At 39.0% G+C, this 27,163-nt stretch overlaps 1 long non-coding RNA gene across 1 annotated transcript; it reads left to right on the forward strand.

Moving 5' to 3' along the window:
* The first annotated feature begins 382 nt into the window (after positions 1-382).
* On the forward strand, positions 383-26,714 carry LOC139934552 (uncharacterized). The gene is made up of 7 exons (XR_011785714.1): positions 383-504; positions 6,752-6,896; positions 10,170-10,264; positions 11,191-11,263; positions 24,171-24,322; positions 25,004-25,121; positions 26,112-26,714. It is a non-coding gene; the product is annotated as an uncharacterized lncRNA (long non-coding RNA).
* Positions 26,715-27,163: the final 449 nt, after the last annotated feature.

Consider the following 27,163-nt stretch of genomic DNA (forward strand, 5'->3'; position numbering starts at 1 on the left):
TGAAAAAGGCACAAGTCTAGGTAGTCGTGAGTCTAGGTAGTTACCCTCAGAAGAATAGGTATAGAGGGAAATCTTGCTCAAAATCTCCCTTTTCCTCGGGGGTCACAGGCAGGCACATACCTTGCTATGCTTCATTTCTCTCATACAAAGAGGGACAGATGGTACTGGAAATCAAACCCAATATCTCAATTTTTCCCCCTGGGGATCAGAGGCAGGCACCTACTTTGCTAAGGTTGTCCTCCTGGTGGAGGAGCCCATTATGAGTGCATGCTTATAATATTTATCTCTCATTGTGATTCTTATGCCTCTGTTTGTTCATCACAGAAATTTAAAATCACAACCTGCCCATTCAATTGAAGTTCTCATACTTTATTTCCAGATGTGGTTGAACTATACCAAGATGCATGACTTTACGGCTTCTTGTTTGATGGAAATCAAGCATTCTCAATGTTTGTGTCTAGGTCGAATCTACACTCAAGCTTGCAAGAAGATGAATGGAATCAGGTCAGTACAGATTGCATCAATTTTGCAAATCTTTGCAAAGGCACTTTTTTTTTGTAACCACAGTGCCAAATGTTACTTCTTATGTTATCAAAAACAGCGTTGAAATTTGTAAATGATTCTGCATGAAGTCATGCAGCATCACTTTTTGTGTCCTTCCAAGAGGAATTGCCCATTTTCATTGTTTGGGTATACTTCAGTGATGTTTTTAGAATGGACCATGCAATTACTACCGAAAACACACTATCAAAGATCAAGTGTGTCAGAAAGACCAGAATGAAACCCACTAGAAACGTGTATATAAATACAGAAATGGTACTTTAAAAATGTAAAATATTAACAATATAGGAATAGACAAGATACCATCGCAACCCTGCAGTTTGCTCATAAGTAATTATAGGTAACAATTAAACATATATATAAAAATGCTCCCAAGCGCTTTACAACAATAAAAACTATCATTTAACCACAAAAAGCGAAATCATTAGAAGGTGAAAAATAACATAAAAAAAACCAAAGAAACAAGGGCAGGGGGATGCAAAGGGCTCGGGATGACAGTAGATAGTTAGGTAATCTTGCATATTTGTGGTGGGAATAGGGTTTCTTGGTAGGCGTCTGTTAGTGTTGGTCGAAAGAATGTCAGTCAATGGATTGATTGGTCTTGAGGTATAGCTTAGATGGTGGCATTAGTTTGCTTTGGTTGTGTCTTGGTAGCTTGTTTTTTTCTTCTTGCAGGATCAAGACGTGGACTTGAGTTAGGGTTAGAATTAGGTTCAGAGTTAGAGTTAGGGGTTGTGGTTGATTGTGGACTGTGGTCCTGTCCACCTCTTCTATCCTTTTCATTGAATGCAGAATCACCAAGCAGCTCTGATCTCTCCGTCGGGCTCAAGCCATCGCACACCCATATACTGTCAATTCAAGACTACTACATCCTCCTGCCCTTGTTTCTTTTAGTCAACCCAAGATACACAATCCTGATTTCCCTTCCGCCCATCAAGAGATATTTATAGATAAATAAATAATTGAATAACAAGAGATATTTATAGGTAAATAATTGAATGAATAGATAAATAAATAAATAAATAAATAAATAAACATTTAAATAACTAGATTAATAAACAAACAACCAAATAAATGAACAAATAATAAAAAGAATAAAGAAGTAAAAACAGTTTTATGAGCAAACCGCTTGGTCCCTGTTGGATTTCCTCTGTACCTACTTTTACTCATATTTTAGTACGGTTCGAGAAATAAAATAGTTTGATTTCTTTGAGTTAAATTATGAGTAGTGTAAATTAATTGGAGAGGGCTTTGACTGTCAATACTGGGGTTGCGTCCATTCCCCTGGGACAGTCAAAGCTCTCAAAGGTTTGCACACATGACACTCCGTCGCCTGGCTCGCAGCCCTTCAACCGGCCTTGCAGCCTCCGGCAGCGGCACCAGCCGGTGGACCCACCGATCAAAGATTGGATGCTTCTCGCTCCCCCTCTTCGGTCAGCGTGAGTTGGTCAACCCAATCGAAGGTCAAATGCCCTGGCTCTCCCAGCTCGCCTCTGGATCTCTGAAGTCCGAGGGCATCTCCCCTCCACACGACTTTGGGTACCAGGCCCGCACCAACCACGTCGATTCTTCCACGACGGTCGGTGACAGTCTCTAACGAGGTTATCGAACCCGGGCGGCACTCGCCCATGCCATAAGCTGTGGAGCACTAGCCATGGGGAAGAGGATTGATGGTGCAGTGATGTACCTGGGATTCCCCCGGAATACCCCACTCACAGGGCCCGCCCTCGTCTTCGGGTATCACCCGTTGATCGGGTATCCCTGTAACTGTGGCTTCCTCTGAGAGGGCCTCGGATTCGTCTGTGACCGGGTATCAAACAAGAGGCAAAACCCGGAAAGAACCGTCATTTGTGGTCATCTGACGAGTCTTCACCTAATGCCCATAGGAAAAGTCAACGGGTAAGCAAACTGCTATTTCAGGATGAATTCTTGATGGCAATTCTGAATTAAGTGGCCTCAATATTCCAGGGCTGTACACCCAACCCGACCACTCAGGTCATGGTTGGGTGCACTCGGATCTGGGCGGCCTGCCATGCACAGTCAGCCGGGTTCTGGCCTCCCCTGCCAGCCACCGTCCCACAACCACAGCACAGGAGGTTGCATTGGGTGTTGTGGAACAGAGTGGTGTGCGGGCTCGCACAGGTGCACCGGCACAATCCCAGACGGGGATCAGCATACAACCTTCAGGGTCCTTTGTCTCCGATCGGGATGTACAGCAACATGACTTAGGCACAGCTCTGCCGTTGGATGAACAGTCACTGAGTGTGCCTGACCTTCCCGTGTTGGGCAACTGGTCCCCAGAAGAGGACAAGTTGGGCTCAAGTGTTCAACGACTCTCAATTGCCAAGATTGAACTGCATCTTGTCCAGAGGGACATGGCCCGGGTGCTTGACCTTCCAGCTGAAAAAAACGGATGACTCTATGTGGAACGCGATCATTTGAAAGGAGGACAGGCCCTGCTCCGAGGAGCGGGAATATTTTCCCGGCTATGCCACTCGACCGCATATGTACTGATTGCATAGAGGGCATTATATCAGCTTCTTCTTGGATTGTTTACCCCAAGCGGGCCGATTCATATTATCGGTCCCCAGTCGGGGAATTTTGATAAATTCTTTTCGACCTAGGTCCTGCCGGACTCTGTTTCAGACAAACCTCCCCAAACTTCATTTTGTCGACAAAGCATGGGGGAAATTGGAGTAGGTAATCAAGAAAAAAGACTCGTCGTCCCACTTCGACCTGCGCACATCGTCCTTCTTGCTTCTCTTGTCCGGATACCTCACGCCAGCAATTACACACAGGCCCACCAAGGGCCAGCAGCAGGCCCAGTTGGGCCCACTTGCTGTATCCTGGGTTGTGGCGGAAGTGACTTCCCTGGCTCCAGGCCATCTTCCGTCGACGGACAGTAATGGGAACGGGAACGACAGCTGGTTTTTCACCAATCTACAGGCACGTGTCAGCGAGTCCAGGGCGCTCAAGAGGCAGTGCTGCCTCCACTACACTCTTCACAGTAAGGGAATGGGACATTGGTTTTTACCAATCAAGAAGAGCGTGTCGGCGAGTCCAGGGCACTCTAGACGGCAATGCTGCCTCCACTGCACGCTGCACAGTTATGGGTACGAGAGCTGGGTTTTTACCAATCTACAAGAGCGGCAGTTCCATCAGGGACACTTTAGACGGCAGTGCTTCCTCCTTCGCATGCTGCTCCATATTGATGTAGTTGCAGCGTTGTCTTGATGTGGTAAAGTGGTGCTACAAGCTATCTAGGTGTTGGTGGCACAGTGGGTTCAAGTGTTGTGAATGGCAGACTTGAAGTGTAGATAATGGAATGAAGGGTTGTATGGAAACCAGTCATTGTGTGTGCTTCCGCTGTAGTCTACTGTATGGACGAGGGTGCCATCTGCTACTCTGGTGACTTGAACATCTAGGAAAGACATGGTGTTGATCTTCTCTTGTTCCGTGGTGAGTTTGATCCGTGGCTGCTGGTTTTTTAAAGTGTTGGAGGAACTGCCTTGCAGCCGAGTCCAGGTGTCACAGGAGATCCAACAGGGGGTATGTTGGGAAGAGAGAGACTGTGTCAAAACTGACAAAAATGTTAGATTGACTGAGGTGAATTTTTTTTTATTTATCTGTGATGGGTTTTCTAGGTAGGTGTCTGCCTAACCCTAACTGTAAAGCTAACCCTCACTCTCACCTTCACCTTAATCCTCACCCTAACCTTTAAACCCTTACCCTAAACGTTACTCTAACCCTAACTCACTTACAACACTTATAGGCACCGACTGACACTTGTGGATACTTATCCAGAAACCCCATACCATTCTTTGAATGCAAAATCACCAACCAGTGTTTGGTATCTTTTATTCAGTCTCTAAGCCATCAGAAAATCAGAAACCCACATACTGTCATCTTAAGCCCTCTGCTTCATCATGCCCTAGGATCTTTGGTCAACCCAAGATGATGATGGTTTGTTTTCTCTTCATTTTTTATCAAAGTGCCTAATGTTTGCTGTTTTGGTAACAGAACGGATGCTTGACAAATGCTATGGAAATGTGCAAGGAGTGTATTAAACTATCATCAAGCAGAGACAAAAGAGTACTTACACTAACAGGCAAAGATTGCAGCATGGAGAGCTTGTCTGGAAACTAAGGGTCTGAAGATAAAGGCTGGGGAGACCATAGTGATGGTTAGTTGAATCATCAATGGACCAATGACGACCTCTGGTACATAGCTATGTGGTGTGTGTGGGAAGGGTGTAGCTGCAAAGTCAGTCCAGTGTACAATTTGTAGGACATGGGTTCACAGGTGATGGAGTTGCGCGAAAGGTAGTCTTTAGGCTGCTAGCATCACGTTCTTGACATGTTTGAGATGGTTGAGTCGTTCTGCTACCTTGATGACATGATGGGGGCCGAGGATTCAGATGCAGCATTGACATCCGGTGTGAGGAGTGGATGGAAGAAGTTCAGGGAGCTGGCCCCATTTTTTACATAAAAGGGGCCGTCCCTGAAGGGCAAGGTAAACACCACCTGTGTGCAAAGCTGCACGGTGTCAGCTGCGAGACATGGCCCACAAGGGTGTGGCACATACAGCAGATGGAGCGAGCAGAGCTGAGAATGATTAGGTGGGTGTGTGGGGTGTCTCTGTCTGACGGGCTGTCAAGTGTGGAGCTGAGGCGGAGGGTAGAGTGGAGGGGATCGGCTTTTTGGTTGCACCGTGTGTAATACTTGTACCCCACAGGGACTGTTATATTTATTTCCAATGATTTTAAATGTATTGCGGCTGTAAAATATGTCGATGATACTTCTCTTGCTGGATTCATTTAAAGCAATTAAGTCAATGCTTTCGGAAAGCTTCTTGAGCGAAATGTTTTTAGCGGAAATGCTATTTTAACTTGTTAATAATGCGTTTGTTCACCATTTAAATGTAATGTTGATATGTGTAAACTTGAAGGTTTTGACAAACTAAAAACACTTCTGCTGTTGACGGGTGCCTCAAAATGACAAGATGCTTTGACATCGTGTGTGGGAGTTTTCTTTGATATACCTCCATGCTGCAACAAATCGGCTATACGAATTGGAGCTCCCAACTATGACATAACATGAGTAATTACGCAACAGAACTTTTCACGAATCTTTCAGAAAAGCGCTGGATGGGTATTCGAAATGATTAGGTTTTTGTTTTTACAATTTAAATCTATATAGTCATATGACTTGATTGAAAATAGTCTTTAGGGAAAGGTCTTTAAAGGGAATGAACACTATTGGTATTGGTAACAGTGTTTTCACTTGGTGTATCTCAACATATGCATAAAATAACAAACCTGTAAAAATTTGAGCTCAATTGGTCATCGGACTTGGGAGAAAATGATGAAAGAAAATACACCCTTGTTGAACGAATTTGTGTGCTTTCAGATAGGAATAAAAGGCTTCTAGCTAGAAGTCTTTTATTATTTTAGTGAGAAATTACCTCTATTTCAAAATCTATGCTACTTCATAGGGAGTTGTTTCTAACAATGGTCTATACTGTCAACAGCTCTCCAATGCTCGTTACCAAGTAAGTCTTAAGTCTATATTTGTTTTGAGTAATTACCAAACGTGTACCTTCCCTTAAAGGACAATGTGAATAATTTTGTTACATGGTGCATTGACAACTACCTTACCCTCTCAATGCGGCGAAATATAAGGAAATCATTGAACTAAATAGAAAAAAAGAGAAGCAAACACAAGACTTTACAAATAATGATTGCTAATGGTGTTGTGTCAGAATGCAATACCTGGGTGTTTATTGATGATAAACTCAACTGGAAATGTAGGTCTTAGAAATTCAGTGCTAAATACAATCAACGGCTGTATTTCTTTTAGGCGCATTAAATCTTTCAATGTAGATAGGGATCAGTTATATCAAGAAGTTATTCGATCTGTTTTATCCTTCTTAACATAATGTTAACATCATAAAATCAAATGTATTATCAAATCTGCTAGCAGGTTGCATGGTCTATTTTATTCTTGTTTCATCCTGTTTTGTACACTTTATTTTACTTATCAAGTAAGAAACCACAAAAGAAACTGATTAGGGCAGATCTTTAAAAGTTTGGTTGAACAAAGAAATATTGACTGGTGCTGGACTTGCAAGTCCTGCTCCCGTAAATTTTCCTTGTTCAAACCCAATTTCTTGTTTTCATATGTTCTTGCAGGAATCGTTGAGAACATCCATGAGATTTGTGGAATCTGCAATGGCTGCTGAAGAAGAGACTCAAGCCCATAAAGTGCCATTTGATGCCAAACATTACTGTAGTGAAATCCTTAATTGCCATCATCCTGCCCTGCAAGACTCACAAGGTAAGTCAAGTTTTTGTTATTCTGTATTCAAAAACTAGTAAATACAACAGTACCACTTACTAAAAAGGTTTTACTGAACTTTTGTATTGGAGGTTGACGTTCAGAATTTAAAACAGTTTATTATAATGACTTTGTTGTGGTTTGTGTGGCCAAGTTTGTGTGTCTGCCTTGTGCACACAGCTTTATGGCGTTTGCCAACCATTAGGCCTATGTCTGCGTTTCATTAAAAAGGCAAATTGCCTTCAATACCCAAATTGTTTCCAGTGGTGTATGATTTCACTGTGCAGTGGTTTTCGTAAAACCGCAAGTGTCAGCTGCAAGGAAAACTGCTGCATGATGCAGTTCGAAATTCTACAGAGAAACGGTATATCTTTGGTTTTTTAATATCCCTGTCAAAATATACTTCCGTAAACCCATTTGGCACTTCCTTCAACTGTTTTCATGATACGTGTACTTTTTAAGCTGCCTCTAAACTACGGTCATGACACATTGACGGGCCAGACTATGACATTAGTATTACAATGTAGTCAAGCGAAGCTTCCCACGGTCTCCTCTCACGTTGTGGTTTACATATACATGCATGTATGTACATGGACAATGTACATGTTACCGGTATTTCAGCAGTAGTCCCTAACGAACCACGATCGACTTCAGAGTAAGTGAGATCTAATAATTACGGTCCTAATTGAACATTCTAAACCATTTATTCCAAACATTCTTTTTGAGTTATTACTTATAAAAATAGGACTATTATTTTCTCAGTTCATAGGCCTAATTGTTTGTTGATGAATTCCGACCTGGGCCCTGGGTGTATCAAATTGTACACCTATCAATTGTAAGATGCACAACTTGACCCCCGGGGAGGGTGCGTCAAGTCTGCGTCTTTACTCTCAATAAAGTGATGGTGGGTACATCAAAATCCATTAGTCGTCAGTCAAAAAATCTTTAAGATGTGCGTCGAGGTACGCCATGTTCCGTCGATGTTTTTGGTTTATTTGGTGGAGAATCAAATAATGAAGCCAACTTTCCCTCCCTGCCTTCGTATGATGTTGGTATTTGCAGACATTTCAACCTTTCGATGCCACAACCTGTATTTTGCTCGATCTAATTAGCCTCTATCGTGATTGCGATCAATTATTGCAGCAAAAACACGCATCCGCTGTCGCTCATCGGTCGAGCACAGTCAACAAATTTGGGCAACAATTTTTTGCGCAATTTATAACTTGCGCTATGCAGAACAGGCAGTTCCAATTGTGTATCGAGCAATTTGAAGATTGTGCACCATCGTGTACACACGTGCAGGATGTGCTTTGAATTGCGGTTTTTAGGGCCCCTCTCAGTCTTCTGTGCGTTTTAATATCTAGTGCGCTGGGTCCAGCTCGTCTCGAAAATCGAGCGGTACCACCTCAAACACCTCAAATGGTGCATGCACTTGCAAAACCGCGAAACTCGCTCTCGTAGCTGTATGGTTGAATTACTTTGTATTCACTGCGCCTGCGTAGTTCATAGAGACTTTATGTGCATCGGTAATGTGGGTTGTTTTCCGCGGTTGGTTAGTCAAAAAATTGTTCGGAGGACCGTCCAAATCTGCAACAAGTGTGTCATTTTTTTTAATCAGTGTGGGTCTTTGGACTCACAAATCCGACTCGCATGTGGACAGTGACGCATCCTCCCCGGGGTCAAGTAGTGCGTCATACAATTGATAGGTGTGTTAGTATTACTCTTCATGGGGATTAAACATTGTTTACTTTCCTATAGTTTCACATTGACCGTCACTATTCAACTTTACTAAGTCGCTTCCCAATTATGCAACGCGGTTTTTTTGCAATAATGTAATGCACGATTGCTATAAATAGTAATTAGTAGCATGGGAGGGCAGAATTAAAAACCCAGTGTGTGCCAGTGCAAGTTTACGAGTACTCGAGACGGTGCTTTCTCAATGCCAAGAAACACTCACCACATTCGATCAAAATATCACCCTGGGATTTATCGGCATTTCTACAGTGATTTTCCTAAACTTAATGGAACTTGAAGATACATGCAGGTCTAGGAAGACAATGTATTCAGGTGGTGGAAAACTGTAGTTTTGATATAGAGGTTTATAATTTGGTGTTTTTCTTTTGTTAAAAACTGCTAAATTATTGGTTTTACAGCACAATGACACACACGGCACACACACACTGCATGATGGAACGAGTCATTGCTTCACAGGGATATAGGTTGTACGGAAATAATAAACATGTGGACTGATGAAGTACAACACCCCAGCTACTAAATTTGATTGATATATTTTTAATCAAAAATTTGATATTAAGAATAATGAAGTGGATTGATGCCTGCATGTCCGCCCCTCTAGAATAATATTTCAAATTAATGCCTCCACATGAAGAGTGGAGCAGGTCCATTTTGTGTACGCCTAATGCAAAGAGCAATGCAAGTTGCAGTGTCATGATACCTCAACTGTAGCCTTGCTCAAGGCAGTCGCATTATTCGCTCCGAAAAGACGCCGCTGTAAACCCACCGGTATATACTGTGCGTGGTGCGTGTAATCACACTGCACACCGGTGTGAAGTTACATCGTATTTGATTGGACTAAAGTTTTGATGTTTTCACTATTTGCCCCTAGGTTACAACAATATTAAACGATCACACTTTTTTACAGGACTCGTAGGGAAAATACTGAGTAAACAGTGCTGAGTAAACGGTGTAATTTGTAATATTTAAGGCGATGCAGATTTAACATCTTGAACCATCACAGATCTTGCTGCTAAACTTAGGATTAGAACTACCTTGAGCTACCAGGCAATCTTGGTAGTCGAGTTGGTAAGACACTGCTCTAGAGTTTCAAAGGTCCTTGGTCGGAATCCCACTAAAGTTTTTATGCCTGGACTCGGAAACACTTTGACTGGCAGGCTCCAACCTTTCAACCTCAATAGTCAGCGAGGCATTGTTGGCTTCAATCTTTGCATAATTAGAAAGTTAAACTTACTATCTGCTTACCACGTATGACTCCATCCAAACTTTTTGCTAACAAAACAGTTACTGGCAGTGTAATCCACACCTAAACCTCATGCATTATGTGCCCATTTGAAGTTCTGGATATGGAGATGAAGTGTAGGTTACAGTGCATTTCATTACTCACAGTCTTTGATTTCACATGTAGCGCATAATGAGGTAGGTATTATATCTGAACTTCAAAAAAATATTTCCATTAATGTGGAATACTGTTTGAGTTATTTCTTACATTCTGAAATGTTCGTGTTTTCTTTGCAGGTGTACGAGAGACATGACCTGAAAAGCTCATAGTAGAATGAGCTCATAGTGTTTGAGTTCTGCTCAGATTTTGTCTGGCCACAAGGGATGTTAAGGTAAAACTGCTTTGAATTATCGTGACAACTAACCATTAGTGAAATATTAGGACAAAATTATGAAAAGGCATCAGTTTAGACGGACACGGGTACAGATACAACAGGAGAATACATACCTAAGTATTGGTTAGCTTGTTCTGCTGTATTGTCTCCATGAATTGTATCATATGCTTATAGAGTGACAGCGAATACAAAACACTGTACTCAAAATGTTTTGCCCCTCACGTTTACATGACTACACTGTTCTTTGTACTCTCACTGAGCGTTACTCTCTCGTCCAGGAAATACAATGGCACAAATTGATAAGTCTCACTGTCTTTTAGAATCCTTGCATTTCAGTAATGGTTGCCTTACGGTTGGTAATCGATGGTATCTGCAGACAACACTGGTTCACAATGACCATTGGTCCATGTACAAAAAGCGTGGTTTTAACATTACTAAAGAATGATCCACACAGATTTATCTTGGCCCTAAATTGTGTTTTTTCCTGCTCTTTTGAAAAACAACATTTTTTTTCCTCCACTAATATACGGACAACGGTTTACAAACTATAGATAGCATTTTATTGGGACCCTATGCGTTTTGTATGTGTAAATGTAAAAAGAGGTAGCTTCAAGATGATATACAGGTAGGGGGCATGAGAGCACAATGGCACAGTTTGTGTTATCACCAAACCACAGGTTAAAAACAAAAATCTTATTGAAAAACAGAGGGGTTTGATCTTAAAAGAACAAAAGCAACACTCCTGTCAGGAACAAGTTTTTGTGGAAAGTCAAATACTACCCTACTACGTGGAAAAGAACATTTATGGGGGCATCAGTTCATACTGTTGTAAATCTGTTTTGATGGCTGTTATCCTTGCTCTTCACAAAAATCTGTTAAAAATCCAGGTCAGTTAAATCTATGTTTAAAATCTTTATTTGCAGATATGTTTGATCATCATTATTTGTGTCAAGGTCGGTTCTGCACTCAAGCTTGCAAGAAGAAGATTAGACTCAGGTCAGTGCATTGTATCAATGAGAATGGGTCGTTTTATTGTTTACACGTAATTTACACGATGTGGTTAAATGGACCATGCAATCGGCACAGAAAACATTATATCAAAGATATCATGAGAGGCGTTGTTTGGAGATGATGGAGTCTTCTTTTGTGTGTATGTTGGTGAAGAGAGCAATTCTATGCACGTCAGCACCCCTAAAGAGCGTGCCTATGAAGACACAACTATTTTACTTGCCAAATCTGTAGGTAATATTAGGGAGTTCATGCTTTTGTGGAGAGCTCATTAACCCGAAAAATGTGCAAGGTTGTTTTGTTGTAATTTTAAGAACAAATTTGAAGCTACGGTTTTTTTTTTTTTACCGATAGGCATGACCATGAGTCCACAAAATTCATCCATCGAACAACTTTAGTATAAAATTGTGATAGGTCAGACAACTCGTCTGTCGGACAACTAGACAGACTGACAACTCGATAGGTAAGACAACCCAACCTCGAACAACTTGACACTCTGACAACTCGCCGCTTGAATTGTACGCACGGTAAACTTTTTGAGCAAAAAGTTATACAAAATTTCACCAAAACGAGTGGGCACATTTGTCGTGGTAAAGTTTTGTCATAAAAATTTGGGTTTTTATTGGGAAAATAGTTTCCACACCTTGGACTAAAAAAAAGGTTCTACTGGGGCTATTTTGGGTAATTTGAAACAGTGATAATTACAGAAGGCAAAATGTTTACTGTCGTTGTGTTAACAAAAAAATGTGATGTACATGTATGTCTATGTTTTCCCTGCTGCCTGCTCAGCTTTTTTGGCATGAAAATCCGTAATCCAAGTAACTAAGAAAAGCTGGCCTCACATATAAAAATAAAACATGTGTTCAGAAACTTTATAATTACATATAGTTACATGAAAAATAACAAATTTACATACATGTACTTGAATAACTGAAAAATCAACAGGTTGTTTCTTGAATAATAACAAACTACTGAACACAAGACAAGGTTTACAAAAGTAATATGGCTAGAAAGAGTGTTTCTTAAGAGTCAGTTCAGGTAAATAATTGACATAGTTGCTCACGGTCAAAAAATGAATTTTTTTTATACTTTGTGGGTGGAAGGGCCTTGGGGTGCAAGTAAACAAAATTGCATTTTCAATTCTATATATAGCCCGTTGCCATGGTTACGGCTCATTTTGTTTTTTTGCCATTTTAGGCCGATTTTGTGGTCTGAAAAACTGGTTTTTAGCGCATATTTACAACTCCACCCCACCAAAATGCAACATTATTTCAAAAAACCATTTATATCACTACAAAGTATCATCCTTGGCCTTCCTTGAGAAAAAAAATTATTGCTTTAAATATCACCCTTGTGCTATTTTTGCATCATGCATTACAGTATGTTTTTAGAACTTGCAAAATCGACATTTTTACCCTATATTTGGACCCCAAAATGTCAACTTGCCAGGGGTCTCAGAAAATTTTCCTTTCGGCTGTGATTAGGGCCAACATTGGTTTTTCCATATCTGGTGTCAAAAACTTGGGCAATTGTATCCTGTTGTGACAGTACTGCCTCAAAACTAGACTTTTTTCCCCAAAACGTGAAAAATGCCTTTTTAAGGGTCTTTTCACATAATATCGACATACGTGTCCACGTTAAAAAAAAGGAATATTTTTCTTATACTTTGTGGATAGTAGGGACTTGGGGTCCAAATAAACAACATTTACATTTCAAATCATAATATAACACGTTGCCATGGTAACAGTTCATTTGTGTTTAGGCCACTTTAGGCCGATATTGGGGTATGAAAAACTGTTTTTTTAGTTAATATTTACAACTCCACCCCACCAAAAAACAAAAATATTTCATAAAACCTTTTACATCACTACAAAGTATCATCCTTGGCTTTACTTGAGAAAAAAAAATTATTGCTAAAAGTTTCACCCTTGAGCTATTTTAAGAACGTGCATTAGAGTATGTTTTTAGAACTTGCAAAATCAACATTTTTACCATATTTTTTGCCCTCAAAATTTCATTTTTTCAGGGGTCTCGGAATATTTTCCTTTCGGTTTTGATCAGGGCAAAAATTTGTCTTTTTATTTCTGGTAAGAAAAACTCGGGCAATTGTATCCTGATGTAACAGAACTGTCTGAAAAGTAGACCCTTTTCCCCGAAAACATAGAGAAATGCATTTTGAAATATTTGCTTCATTTTGAATTTATAACATTAAGAAGTTAGTAATAATTCCATCAATCTGGCAGCTTTTCATAAGCACTCTGTAGGCTTAGTGCATTACCAAACATTGATCAGGACCTGTTGATGACCTAAATCTTATAATTTGCCCCGCCCCGGCCTCACCCCGGCCCCGGCCCAATCATATTTCTTGACATTGCATAAAATAAAAAAAAGTTTTGTGAACAGCGCCTCTTTTTTGAAAGTCACATTTTTTAATTCCCCTTGCACATCAAGAAAGTTTGTACTGTCTTAATGTTTTGGTGGTTCTCAGAATATTTCCCTTTTTGTTGTGATTGGGCTATCATTATGGTTTGCATGTCTGCTGGGGAGAAACACTTTGGTTTATTGTATCCTGTGACACTGCTGCCTCAAACATGGTAATTTTTCCAAAAACAATAAAAATGCATTTTGAAGTTATCCCTTAGTTTGAATTGATAAAAAACAAAAACGAGCATGCTTGTTAAATAAGTATGGCACTGTTTCCATGCTCTTTAAGTAACAAATAAAAAGTGTATAACCATGCTTTGCCACTGAGAGTTCTTGTTTTGTCATGACTACTTTACCTAGTTGTACAGGTATGATTCACATTGCAAGAAGAGAAGTAGTGCGATGAGCATTCTTTACTATTCTTGTCTATACATGGCCTTATAACAGTCTTCTTGGTCCCCTGCCCGGTACCAAACTAAACATTTTCATCCCTATCAGAACAAAGAGGCTCTAAAAGTGAGCAAGTACTGTATCCAAAACATCTAAATGGCCATTCACCTGCTTTGGCCTTCTGTAAGCAGTTCCCCCATCTATGGTGGGGTTCCTTTCAATTGTACTGTTGCAAACAACAAAAGAGTTGGTTTATTTAACGTGATAAACAATTCAGCAGGTAATGTTTGACAATGTTTTTTGTTGATCGTTCTCAGAGACATATATAATAATTATGAATTAGTAAGATAGTGAATGGAAAAAATAATCAAACTAGCCTGAATAGACTTTTGTCACTGCAAATGCATCTTATTTATTTATGTTGAGCAGGTGCAAGTATTTACAACTTCTTTCAATGTTGTTTCATTAAAGGAACACGTTGCCTTGGATCGGTCGAGTTGGTCTTTGAAAAGCGTTTGTAAACGTTTATTACAAAATGCATATGATTAGAAAGATATTTTAAAAGTAGAATATAATGATCCACACAAGTATCACTCAAAAACATCTTTCTAACCATGCATTTTATAACAAACGGTTACAAACGCATTTCAAAGACCAACTTGACCGATCTCAGGCAACGTGTTCCTTTTAAATGATCTCTTACGCTCATCTTGCAAATCGTTAGTATCATTGTTTTTAATAAGATCTTGGCAAACTTTTACAACACTTTTAAGCGGGCTTTTTAATTTCCCACATTTGTGTTGGACATGATTGGATGCTCCAAACCATCTGCCTCAAGCACAGAAACTACATTGTTTATGATCTCTATCTCTATGAAAAGTTTTACATTTGGTAGCAGGCAGGGACCAAGGAGAGTAGGCCCTGTATTAAAGACAACTTGTAAAGAATGCTCATCGCACTCTACTTGCAATGGGAATCATACCATGTACGATAGGTAAAGTAGCCAAATCAAGAACTCTCAGTGGCAAAGCATTGGTTATGGTTTGGTTGGATACCATTATGTTTAAATAAAAACTTTGTATTCATTACTCAACAGTGCCAGATTTTTTAACAAGCATGCATTGTTTTTGGAAAAATTACTATACTTAAGGCATGATCAGTCACAACAGGATACAATAAACACAGTGTTTCTACCCAGAAGACATGAAAACACCAATAACAACCGAAAGGGAACACTTTCAAAAAAAGAGGCGCTATTCACAAAACATTGTTTTATGCAATGTCAAGAAATATATGATTGGGGCTGGGCCGGGCAAATTGTAAAATTAAGGTCATCAACAGTTCCTGATCAATGTTGGGTAATCCACTAGTGCTTAGGAAAAGCTGCGAGATTGATAGAATTATTACTTTTTAATGTTAGAAATTCAATATGAAGAAAAAACAATTCAAAATGCATTTTTCTGTTTGGGGAAAAAAGTCTATTTTTGAGACAGTACTGTTAACATCAGGATACACTTGCCCAAGTTTTTCTTACCAGAAATAAAAAAGACAAATTTTGGCCCTGATCAAAACCGAAAGAAAAATACTCTGAGACCTCTGAAAAAAAATGAAATTTTGAGGGCAAAAAATATGATAAAAAATGTTGATTTTGCAAGTTCTAAAAACATACTCTAATGCACGTTCTAAAAATAGCACAAGGGTGAAATTTATAGCAGTATTTTTTTGTCTCAAGTAAAGCCAAGGATGATACTTTGTAGTGATGTAAAAGGTTTTATGAAATATTTTTGTTTTTTGGTGGGGTGGAGTTGTAAATATTAACTAAAAAAACAGTTTTTCATACCCCAAGATCGGCCTGAAGTGGCCTAAACACAAATGAACTGTTACCATGGCAACGTGTTATATTATGATTTGAAATGTAAATGTTGTTTATTTGGACCCCAAGTCCCTACCATCCACAAAGTATAAGAAAAATATTCCCTTTTACCATGGACACGTATTTCGATATTATGTGAAAAGACCCTTAAAAAGGCATTTTTCACGTTTTTGGGAAAAAAGTCAAGTTTTGAGGCAGTACTGTCACAACAGGATACAATTGCCCAAGTTTTTGACACCAGATATGGAAAGACCCATGTTGGCCCTAATCACAGCCGAAAGGAAAATTTTCTGAGACCCCTGGCAAGTTGACATTTTGGGGTCCAAAAATAGGGTAAAAATGTCGATTTTGCAAGTTCTAAAAACATACTGTAATGCATGATGCAAAAATAGCACAAGGGTGATATTTAAAGCAAAAATTTTTTTTTTCAAGGAAGGCCTAGGATGATACTTTGTAGTGATATAAAAGGTTTTTTGAAATAATGTTGCATTTAGGTGGGGTGGAGTTGTAAATATGAGCTAAAAACCAGTTTTTCAGACCCCAAAATCGGCCTAAAATGGCAAAAAAACAAAATGAGCCGTAACCATGGCAACGGGCTATATATAGAATTGAAAATGCAATTTTGTTTACTTGCACCCCAAGGCCCTTCCACCCACAAAGTATAAAAAAAATTCATTTTTTGACCGTGAGCAACTATGTCAATTATTTACCTGAACTGACTCTTAAGCTTTAAATTGATACATAACTTGTTCTAACATGCGACGGTCAACAACAAAGTGTTTCATTTCAAAATTTTCTCTGTCCAAAGGTCAAAAATTCACATGAAAACATCAAACCCATGTGCTGTGGAAGCACTTACCTCTTCCTTTGAAAAATTTACACTGCTATAGATGTGATTTCTCAGCCAAAGCAAAATAGTCAAAACTGTCATGAAACTCAGGGAAATGTGTGTGTGACTGTAGCACAGGGATGTGGGATACATTTTTAGTATGAAGACGGCCAAAGGGGTTAAACTTTGAAGAACAAAAAATGCAAAAAAAAATCCTACAGGACATCCTCTAGGTCGGCATTTGTAGTGGGTTCTCTACGCTCTTCCTCAGAGAACCTCTTGGCCAAACATTGCACTGTCTTTAAGCTGGTTCACTACTCGTTTTCTGCTGCTCAAAATGTATGGAACTCACTACCATCACATTTTCGCCATGCAACTATACTCGGACAGTTCCCAAGAAAGTACCGGAGACTCATTTTTACCAAAATGCTTGACTGGTGTCTCATATGAAAGAATTTGTGAAAACAATCACTTTCAAATGGTAAAAAAAACAATGAGACCGAACGTTGAATTTAATTGGTATTTTAACTTGCTGCCCTGAAAAGCTCATAAGAGATAATGCCATTATTATTTGGATGTTTTATGAAAATTAAGTTATTTACCATGGGGTTTTCTTGGTCGACAGAATCTCAGTCACCTTGTGATCATAGTCAAAGGAGGATATGACCGCAGTGTCGTTACTCTCCTCGGCTTACGTGATGTGGTTGGATTTGGTTCATGAGGTTGGAGCTCAGATGGTGACATTCTGTTGCCTGTGGTTGTTTTTTGGTAGGGACTTCTTGAGGATCGCAAGATATGGGTTTTGTTTGTGGTTTCTCGGTACTGTTGTCTGGCCTTCTTGACGGATTTAAGGATCTGCATACAGACTTGATAGGTTAAAGGTTAGGGTTTGCTTTAGGGCTTAGGTATAGGTAGGGGTTGACTGTGATCATGTCCACTTCTGATCACGACCTCAAGGTAATTCTGTCGACCTACACTTTCAGACGTTTACCAATAAACCCCACTGCGGCCATGGATCATTCTTCAACACCAATTCAAGCAACAACTTAGTCACTATCAAAAAGGACGCTCACGTCAGTCAATCTGGCATTCTTCTTTTTACAATAGCAAATGGGAGAAGGCAAGATTGATATGGACAGAAATTACGATGAATACCAGTTCAGTGCAATTTCGATGAGGAAACAAACAAAGCCTCAAGTTGTGTACATGCTTTGTTGCAATTTGTGTGGGTCGTATACACTTTCTTGGGAGCTCCTGGTATATGGGGTTTATTTATCAAGAATAGGTCTTCAAATTTTTCATTTTGCAAAAAGTAACAAATGTAAAAATTCATTTGTTGATTTTTATTTATTCAATTTTTTTTTCAAATTTGTATGCATTCTTCATTTAAAGCAGTCGCACAGCATCGGTGAACAACATTGTCCAAATGCCTGCACTTCAGGTATCACAACTTACATATATAAAATAACAAACCTGTGAAAATTTAGGCTCAATCACTCATTGGAGTCGGGAGACAATAACAGGTAATTCCACCCTTGTTTCCGCACGTTTCACCATTAACTTCTGTAAGCCTTGTAAGTTATCTGTAAATCTGTGAACTTTAAATTTCTGTTCTGTTTAGAAAGTGTCCAATAGCTTTAAAGACATTGAACACTATTGGTAATTGTCAAAGACCAGTTTTCTCACTGTATCTCAACATATGCATAAAAAACAAACCTGTAATAATGTTAGCTTGACACGGTTGTCAGAGTGGTACCCTAGTTACACAAAGTTATCTGCTTTCAGATGCTTGATTTCGAGACCTTATACTCTAAATCTGAGGTCTCGAAATCAAATTCATGTAAAACTACTTCTAAGCGAAAACTTCTTCACTTCATCAGAGGGAGCCGTTTCTCACAATGTTTTATACTATCAATGTCTCCCCATGACTCGTTACCAAGTGAGGTTTTATGAGAATAATTATTTTGAGTAATTATCAATAGTGTCAAAAACTTCAAATGCGTTCAGCACAGTACTCAAAGTAAACCGTGGGGGCCTGTTGGATGTTTGTACGCGCTAAAAAAAGGGAGTTTTTAACCTCTTTCCCTTTGTTTCAGTTAATCATACCACTTTGTGTTTCTCCTTGTACATTATTTGAACTAACGGTTCTATGAACATGGACTTTCAAAGTAGTAAAGCATAGCTTATGCTCTTTTCAGATGTATAAAAAAATGCCAAGTGTAAAAAAAACTACTCACTTTGCTTGAACACATCCCATAATGGCATACGGAGACCACCAGCAAAGATCGCAGTACTGAAAATTTACAAACTGTGAAAATACAATGCAGGGTGATTAGGGTGGATCCACTCTCAGCCCCTTTCTGTCCCGATAAATGCGACCCTACTCGGCCAGAGTCATCGTCAATACTATTCCACATTCATTAAATCCCTACCAACCGAACCTTCCCAAATTCACCACACCTACATTCCTACATACCATGTTCTCAATGTGCCACTTCACAATACCCAAACCAAACCAAAAATCAAGTCCAAATAAGGAACTCTCTGAACCTAGACATTTTGTTACTGCTGGTGCCAAAATACAACTTAAAAAGAACTGGGCTGCTTGACCAACTCTCCGCAAACTAAATAGAGACTATAGAATTTCGCGCTACCAAAAACCAAACAAGTTACACCAAATGGTAACACTTTTACACGCAGGCTCCAACCTTTCATCTTCGGCAGTCAGCGAGGCATTTTCGGCTTCAGACTATGCATAAATAACTCACTATCTGCTTACCACTGATGAGTCCATCCATTCGGCTTTAAAGTGTCCTTTTGGTTAAAAATCTTTGTTCTGACATCTGGTTAAAGTGTTTGGTCAAGGTCTTGGTTTAAAGCCATTATACACTTTCGGTAAACAGTGTTGTCCAACTCCCACACTTCGTGTATCACAACTTATATATAAAATAACAAACCTGTGAAAATTTAGGTTCAATCGGTCATCGGAGTCGGGAGAAAATAGCGGAAAACCCACTCTTGTGTCCGCACGTTTCGCCGTGTTATGACATGTGTTTAAAATAAATCCGTAATTCTCGCTATCGAGAATTGATATTGTTTTACTGTTTTCTCAAAAAGTAAAGCATTTTATGGACTAATATTTCAAGAGAAGTGTTTCACCATTACCTTCTGTAAACCCTGTAAATTATTTGTAAATCTGTGAACTTTAAAAAAAATTTCTGTACCGAAAGTGTATAATGGCTTTAAGTGGTAAGGCTAGGTTTAGTGTTAGGGTGGGGTGAGGGTTAGGGTAGGGTATGGGAGGGTATGGGTTTGGGCTAGGGTTAGGTTGGGCTAGGGTACGTAGGTTAGATCATTGGGGTGTCAGATCATTGATGTGCTAACTGATTGATTTGGATACACTAAAAAGGTCATGAATTGCAGCATGGACTCGCACTTGTATCGACGAACCAATCCCTTTGCAGGTAATAATTGTTTTTCAATATTTAGCATGCGAATCCACACAACACAATCAACATAAGCAAATCTGAGAAGGTATGTTCATCATCAAGGACCAAATTTGGTCATTGCTTAGCAAACAGCAAGCAACTAAATTTTCCAGCAAACATTGTTATGATCCTGGACAGTCAAGTTAGAGCATGCCAACAGCACTGGAATACATTTAATCTGATAATCATTGAAAAGCGCAATACCTACATGTAGACCACTGTCCAATACATCTGGCTTTCGCGCAGACACATGCAAAACAGCAGCAAATGATCAGTTCCCTGTTCCCACTAACGGTACATAGCTACAACGCGTCATGGGCTTGGAAAATCACATGGGTAAAATAGGTTTAACTCTAACCCGAATTCAAAAACCACGAACAATTGAATATATTCTTTGTGTTGACATAACGTCTGTTTGACCTGTACTTTTAGTCATTAAAGTGCGCGTCCCGGTTGACCTTTGTCATGCCCGTGTGCCACACAGACATTTTTGTCACTCCAAGCTAGTCAATGTCTTGCCCTCTAGCGGCAAATTACACAAAAACTGGCGCTACAACCAAAAAGCTATTTTCATAGTATATTCCCACGAAAATTAGTATGTTAGTGACCTATTTTATAGACCTTGCTTATATTTTAGAACTGGGCTGTTATCGTGACTTATTTTTGTAAAAAATTAAAGGAACATTACAAAATTGTTTTTGCTAGCTAAAAAGTTGTTGTCAGTGTCAGCACTTTATGTATCTACCACAAACATAAACTGACAAACCTGTAGAAGTTTGAGATCGGTCAGCCATCGGAGTCACATGAAAATAGTGGCAAAAAGGACTAAAAAGTTTGCATTGCATCTGATGCAAAACAAAAATGAAAAAAACTCTCACTGAGTGATGAACCCTAAAATCTTTATGAGCTTAATTTGGTTGAGCTGTTTTAATTCTGCTTCAAGATTGTTTGTTTTAGTAGTTGGCTTTCTGAATAAACTCCAGCAACTTAAAGGATCATTACAGAACTTGGTTTTTACTAACAAAACCATTGAGCTCAATTAAGACCAAATTCGAAGCTAGTCTCGCTCGACTAACATCGTCGATGATGTTCGCGTCGGTTTGTGATTTTTTACCGATAGGCATGACCACGAGTCCACAAAATTTATCCATCGAACAACTTTAGTATAAAATCGCGATAGGTCAGACAACTCGTCTCTCGGACAACTAGACAGACTGACAACTCGATAGGTAAGACAACCCAACCTCAAACAACTTGACACTCTGACAACTCGCCGCTTGTATTGTACGCACGGTAAATTTTTTGAGCAAAAAATTATACAAAATTTCACCAAAACGAGTGGGCACATTTGTCGTGGTAAGTACTCCCCACAAAAAAGCTACTGTAAGTGACATCGGGGGAAAGTTTTGTCATGAAAATGTGGGTTTTTATTGGGAAAATAATTTCCACGCCTTGGACTACAAAAAAGGTTCTACTGGGGCTATTTTGGGTAATTTGAAACAGTGTTTACTGTCTTTGTGTTAACAAAAAAATGTGATGTATATGTCTATGTTTTCCCTGCTGCCCGCTCACCTTTTTGGCATGCAAATCCGTAATCCAAGTAACTAAGAAAAGCTGGCCTCACATATAAAAATAAAAGTTGTTTTCAGAAACTTTATAATTATATATAGTTATATGAAAAATAACTACTGAACACGAGACAAAGTTTACAAAAGTAATATGGCTAGAAAGAGTGTTTCTTAAGCTTTAAATTGATACATAACTTGTTCTAACATGCGACGGTCGACATCAAAGTGTTTCTCTGTCCAAATGTCAAAAATTCACATGAAAACATCAAACCCATGTGCTGTGGAAGCACTTACCTCTTCCTTTGGAAAGTTTAGACTGCTATAGATGTGATTTCTCAGCCGAAGCATAATAGTCAAAACTGTCATGAAACTCGGGGAAATGTGTGTGTGACTGTAGCACAGGGATGTGGGATACATTTTTAGTATGAAGACGGCCAAAGGGGTTAAACTTTGAAGAAAAAAAAGGCAAAAAAAACCTCCTACAGGACATCCTCTAGGTCGGCATTTGTAGTGGGTTCTCTACGCTCTTCCTCAGAGAACCTCTTGGCCAAACATCGCACTGTCTTTAAGCTGGTTCACTACTCGTTTTCTGCTGCTCAAAATGTATGGAACTCATTACCATCACATTTTCACCATGCAACTACACTCGGACAGTTCCCAAGAAAGTACCGGAGACTCATTTTTACCAAAATGCTTGACTGGTGTCTCATATGAAAGAATTTGTGAAAACAATCACTTTCAAATGGTAAAAAAACAATGAGATCGAACGTTGAATTTAATTGGTATTTTAACTTGCTGCCCTGAAAAGCTCATAAGAGATAACACCATTAAGTTGGATGTTTTATGAAAATTTACCATGGGGTTTTCTTGGTCGACAGAATCTCAGTCACCTTGTGATCATAGTCAAAGGAGGATATGACCACAGTGTCGTTACTCTCGTCGGCTTACAAGATGTGGTTGGATTTGGTTCATGAGGTTGGAGCTCAGATGGTGACATTCTGTTGCCTGTGGTTGTTTTTTGGTAGGGACTTCTTGAGGATCGCAAGATCTGGATTTTGTTTATGGTTTATCGGTACTATTGTCTGGCCTTCTTGACGGATTTAAGGATCTGCATACAGACTTGATAGGTTGAAGGTTAGGGTTTGCTTTAGGGCTTAGGTATAGGTAGGGGTTGACTGTGATCATGTCCACCTCTGATCACGACCTCAAGGTAATTTAAATTCTGTCGACCTACACTTTCAAACGTTTACCAATAAACCCCACTGCGGCCATGGATCATTCTTCAACACCAATTCAAGCAACAACTTAGTCACTATCAAAAAGGACATTCACGTCAGTCAATCTGACATTCTTTTTTTTACAATAGCAAATGGGAGAAGGCAAGATTGATATGGACAGAAACTACGATGAATACCAGTTCAGTGCAATTTCGATGAGGAAACAAACAAAGCCTCAAGTTGTGTACATGCTTTGTTGCAATTTGTATGGGTCGCATACACTTTCTTGGGAGCTCCTGGTATATGGGGTTTATTTATCAAGAATACGTCTTCTAATTTTTCGTTTTGCAAAAAGTAACAAATGTAAAAATTCATTTGTTGATTTTTATTTATTCAATTTTTTTTTCAAATTTGTATGCATTCTTCATTTAAAGCAATCACACAGCATCGGTGAACAGCATTGTCCAAATGCCTGCACTTCAGGTATCACAACTTACATATATAAATTACACCATTAACTTCTGTAAGCCTTGTAAGTTATCTGTAAATCTGTGAACTTTAAATTTCTGTTCTGTTTAGAAAGTGTCCAATAGCTTTAAAGACATTGGACACTATTGGTAATTGTCAAAGACCAGTTTTCTCACTTGGTGTATCTCAACATATGCATAAAAACCAAACCTGTAGTAATGTTAGCTTAACACGGTTGTCTGAGTGGCGAGAAAGAAAAAGCACCCTAGTCACACAAAGTTATCTGCTTTCAGATGCTTGATTTCGAGACCTTATAAATCTGAGGTCTCGAAATCAAATTCATGTAAAACTACTTCTAAGCAAAAACTGCTTCACTTCATCAGAGGGAGCCGTTTCTCACAATGTTTTATACTATCAATGTCTCCCCATGACTCGTTACCAAGTGAGGTTTTATGAGAATAATTATTTTGAGTAATTATCAATAGTGTCAAAAACTTGCGTTCAGCACAGTACTCAAAGTAAACCATGGGGGGCCTGTTGGATGTTTGTACGCGCTAAAAAAAAACCAATAAACCTAAAGGGAACAGACTGGGCAAATTTTTCTTTGCTCAATTCCCCATTCTTTGTTTTACTTGTAGGAGTTGTTGAGACTATGACACTCTGAGATGTACGAGAAAATTTGCGGACAGGCACCCCAGCAGTAAGGCCTCTTGTAAGAGACCCGAGCCCATAAAGTACGATTGAAACTTTACTGCAGTGAAATCTTTGTCATCGTCCTGCAACATACCAGGTCAGTTGTTGTCAATCTTTTGTTATTTTATCTATAAATAAATTTGCTACACTCCAGTACTGCTAACAAATAGGTTTTACAGTTACTGAACTCCTGTGTTGAAGCTTTGCGTCCAGAATTCAAACAGTTTCAATTTAATTATTTAGTCGCCAAAACAAACACCTTGAGGTGTGATTTTGAATGATCCTATTTGGATATCTAAATTAATCCTGTGAGTGACACGTTCTATGTTGAAGACTATATAAGCCCTTTGAAGCCCTTTATAACGTTGCATCAAGATAGAGCTACTGGTTCCCTCTCAATGTTTTTGAAGCTTGCGGTATGCTAATTGCTTGCAGTTTGGGGTCATTATAAAAAAACAACTCAGCTATCAAGCCCTATGTTAACGGTCACCCTTTTTTGTCAACCTCTTTGTTCGGCCGGGGAGTGTCAGTCACAGCCATACAGCTGCAGTGTAGCCAGGCATCACACACTGGGTGAGATATCTTGACACATGACAGTTATTGGTTGTATGGCTTTTGACTTTCACCCCAAACAAAAATATTTTTAAAAAGAGGAGACTGCCAACATAGGGCTAGATGACGCAGTTGGTAGAGTGCCAGCTCGTTGATCTGGAGGTCTTTGGTTCGAGTCCCAATTTAGTCACTTTTGTTTTTCAACCCCAAATCATTTTCTTCACAGGTCTGTAAGAGGCATATGACCAGACAAGCAAGCACAAAAGAAAACAAGATACGCATGAAAAACCTCTTCAGTTGTTCATATTCTGCTAAGATGTTGCCTAGCAACAAGGGACGCTCAGGTAATACTGCTAAGAATTATCATGACAACAAATCATTGTGTGAAAGATACATGTAAAACCAACATTGAAAGGGAGAGCAGTGTAGACAGACTCATGAGCAGGCCTAGAATTTCATGTTTGAACGTGTTGAAAGGACAAAGAAAAGAGCACTTCCATTTGATACTTACATAAATATTATGCACAATTTCAATCCTCTCATGGATGTCAACAAACTTATGAGGGACTTTTTTAATAAGTCCTGTTGCTAAGACACAACTTAGTCTGATTCTATATCATATTTAAACTAAGGTCATGAAATAATAAGTGTAATAATTAGCTGAAACTAATTAATTAACTTTCTTATTTATTTTGACATGAGAACATTAATTACTAATAGTTAGCTTACAAGGTAGTTGCATATCAAAGCACTTTTGCAAATAAATAATTATGTTATAAGTCTTGCTTGAAGTATGACACCATGTGACCTTTACTTCAAATTTCGTAATTCAAAAGTTCATTACTCATGAACCAAGATAAATTCATCTTGAAGTGTGTAGGACCCAGTATTTTAGTGGGACGTTAAATCAATGCAAGCTCATTCAGATGGTAATTGTTAAATGCGCACTAAAAGAAATTTATTATTAATTTTATTTATTTAATACTACAAAATCTGCAGATATGTGAGGCCCAAATGGAAGCACAACAATGTTTTTGAATAGGTTCACTGCACTCCTTTTCCATCATCTTCTACTTCCCCTTCTCAATCTTTTTTTTTTACTGGTATCCATAAATGTTCATAGTCATATGCCATACTACTGGTCAGCACTCAATTCGTGTACAATCTTCTAAGAGAACAGCGTGCCGACCAAGAGAGGCCATCAGCAAATCTCTGTCGCAGAGTCTGTTGCACATTCAAATACCATCCCTATCAACTCCGGAGAACTTGCAACTTCATAAAATAGTGTCCAGTGCCTTTAAAGTTTTTGTTTGTGGTTTTGTTTATTATTACAGGTTACTATACCTCATACATATTCATGATCGAGAGTCAGGTTCTTACAGCTCAATTCATCATCATGTGCCAGGTGTTAGTTTTGCTATTAGCTGAGAGAATGTTTTTTGCCATGGGCACTAAAACACATTGAGACGGTTGCTGTGAAAAAGGCTGTATACATTTAAAGACATCAGGTGATTTGGGTTAATAAGTTGTGTTATTATGTATTGTACTCTTTCTTTGTTTCACTTATTATAGGCAGTGGACAATATTGGTAATTACTCAAAATAATTATTATCAAAAAACCTTTCATAATAGAGGCTCTAAAGGTCCTTCAAGCCTCTTTTATGCATTTGCACCCCATTCACACAGCGCATAGTGCAACATTATTGCAAATGTTGTATTGTGCCGGAGCAGCGGTGTATACTGTATGTGTGTTTGAGGGTAGGTGTAGTGACCCAAACAAGTGTCTAAAAAGCTTCACAAATGATCGTGCAATGTATTATCTTCTTGTGTACTTTCAAGTTAGTGTGTAAACCTTTCGAGGGGCACTTTTAACCATTAAACAATAACACATATCAGACCACAGAAGGTGATGACTTTTTTTCTTGCCACTCCGCAGTTATTTCACACGCCAATTTGTCATCACCTTGCTTTTTGCTGAAGCAAACATCTAAAATGTTACGTGCCTAAGCTAGCAACCGCTCGTGAATCAGGTTTACGCTTAAGCAATTTTTGTTGCTATGTTAAGCAAACAAATTTTCTTACTGTTAAACAGCCCTATGCCATTGGGCCCTTCACACACACACAGTGCAACATTATTCCAATATGTTATTGGTGTGGCGTGCAGCATTGATTTGGGTGTGTATTTGACGTGTGTTTGTATGGTAGGTGTAGCGAAGTAAACGCGTCTGAAATGTTTAAGGAATGATGTACAAAGTATTATCTTCTTATTTTCTCTCAAGTTGTGTAAACCTTCCAAGTGGCGCTTTGAACCATTACAAATAGTACATGGAAGACAGAGAAGGCGTTAATTTTTGTTTTATTGCCACTCTGCATTTATATCGCCCGC

Source organism: Asterias amurensis, chromosome 3 (genome assembly GCF_032118995.1).
Source record: "Asterias amurensis chromosome 3, ASM3211899v1".
NCBI classification, from domain to species: Eukaryota; Metazoa; Echinodermata; class Asteroidea; order Forcipulatida; family Asteriidae; genus Asterias; species Asterias amurensis.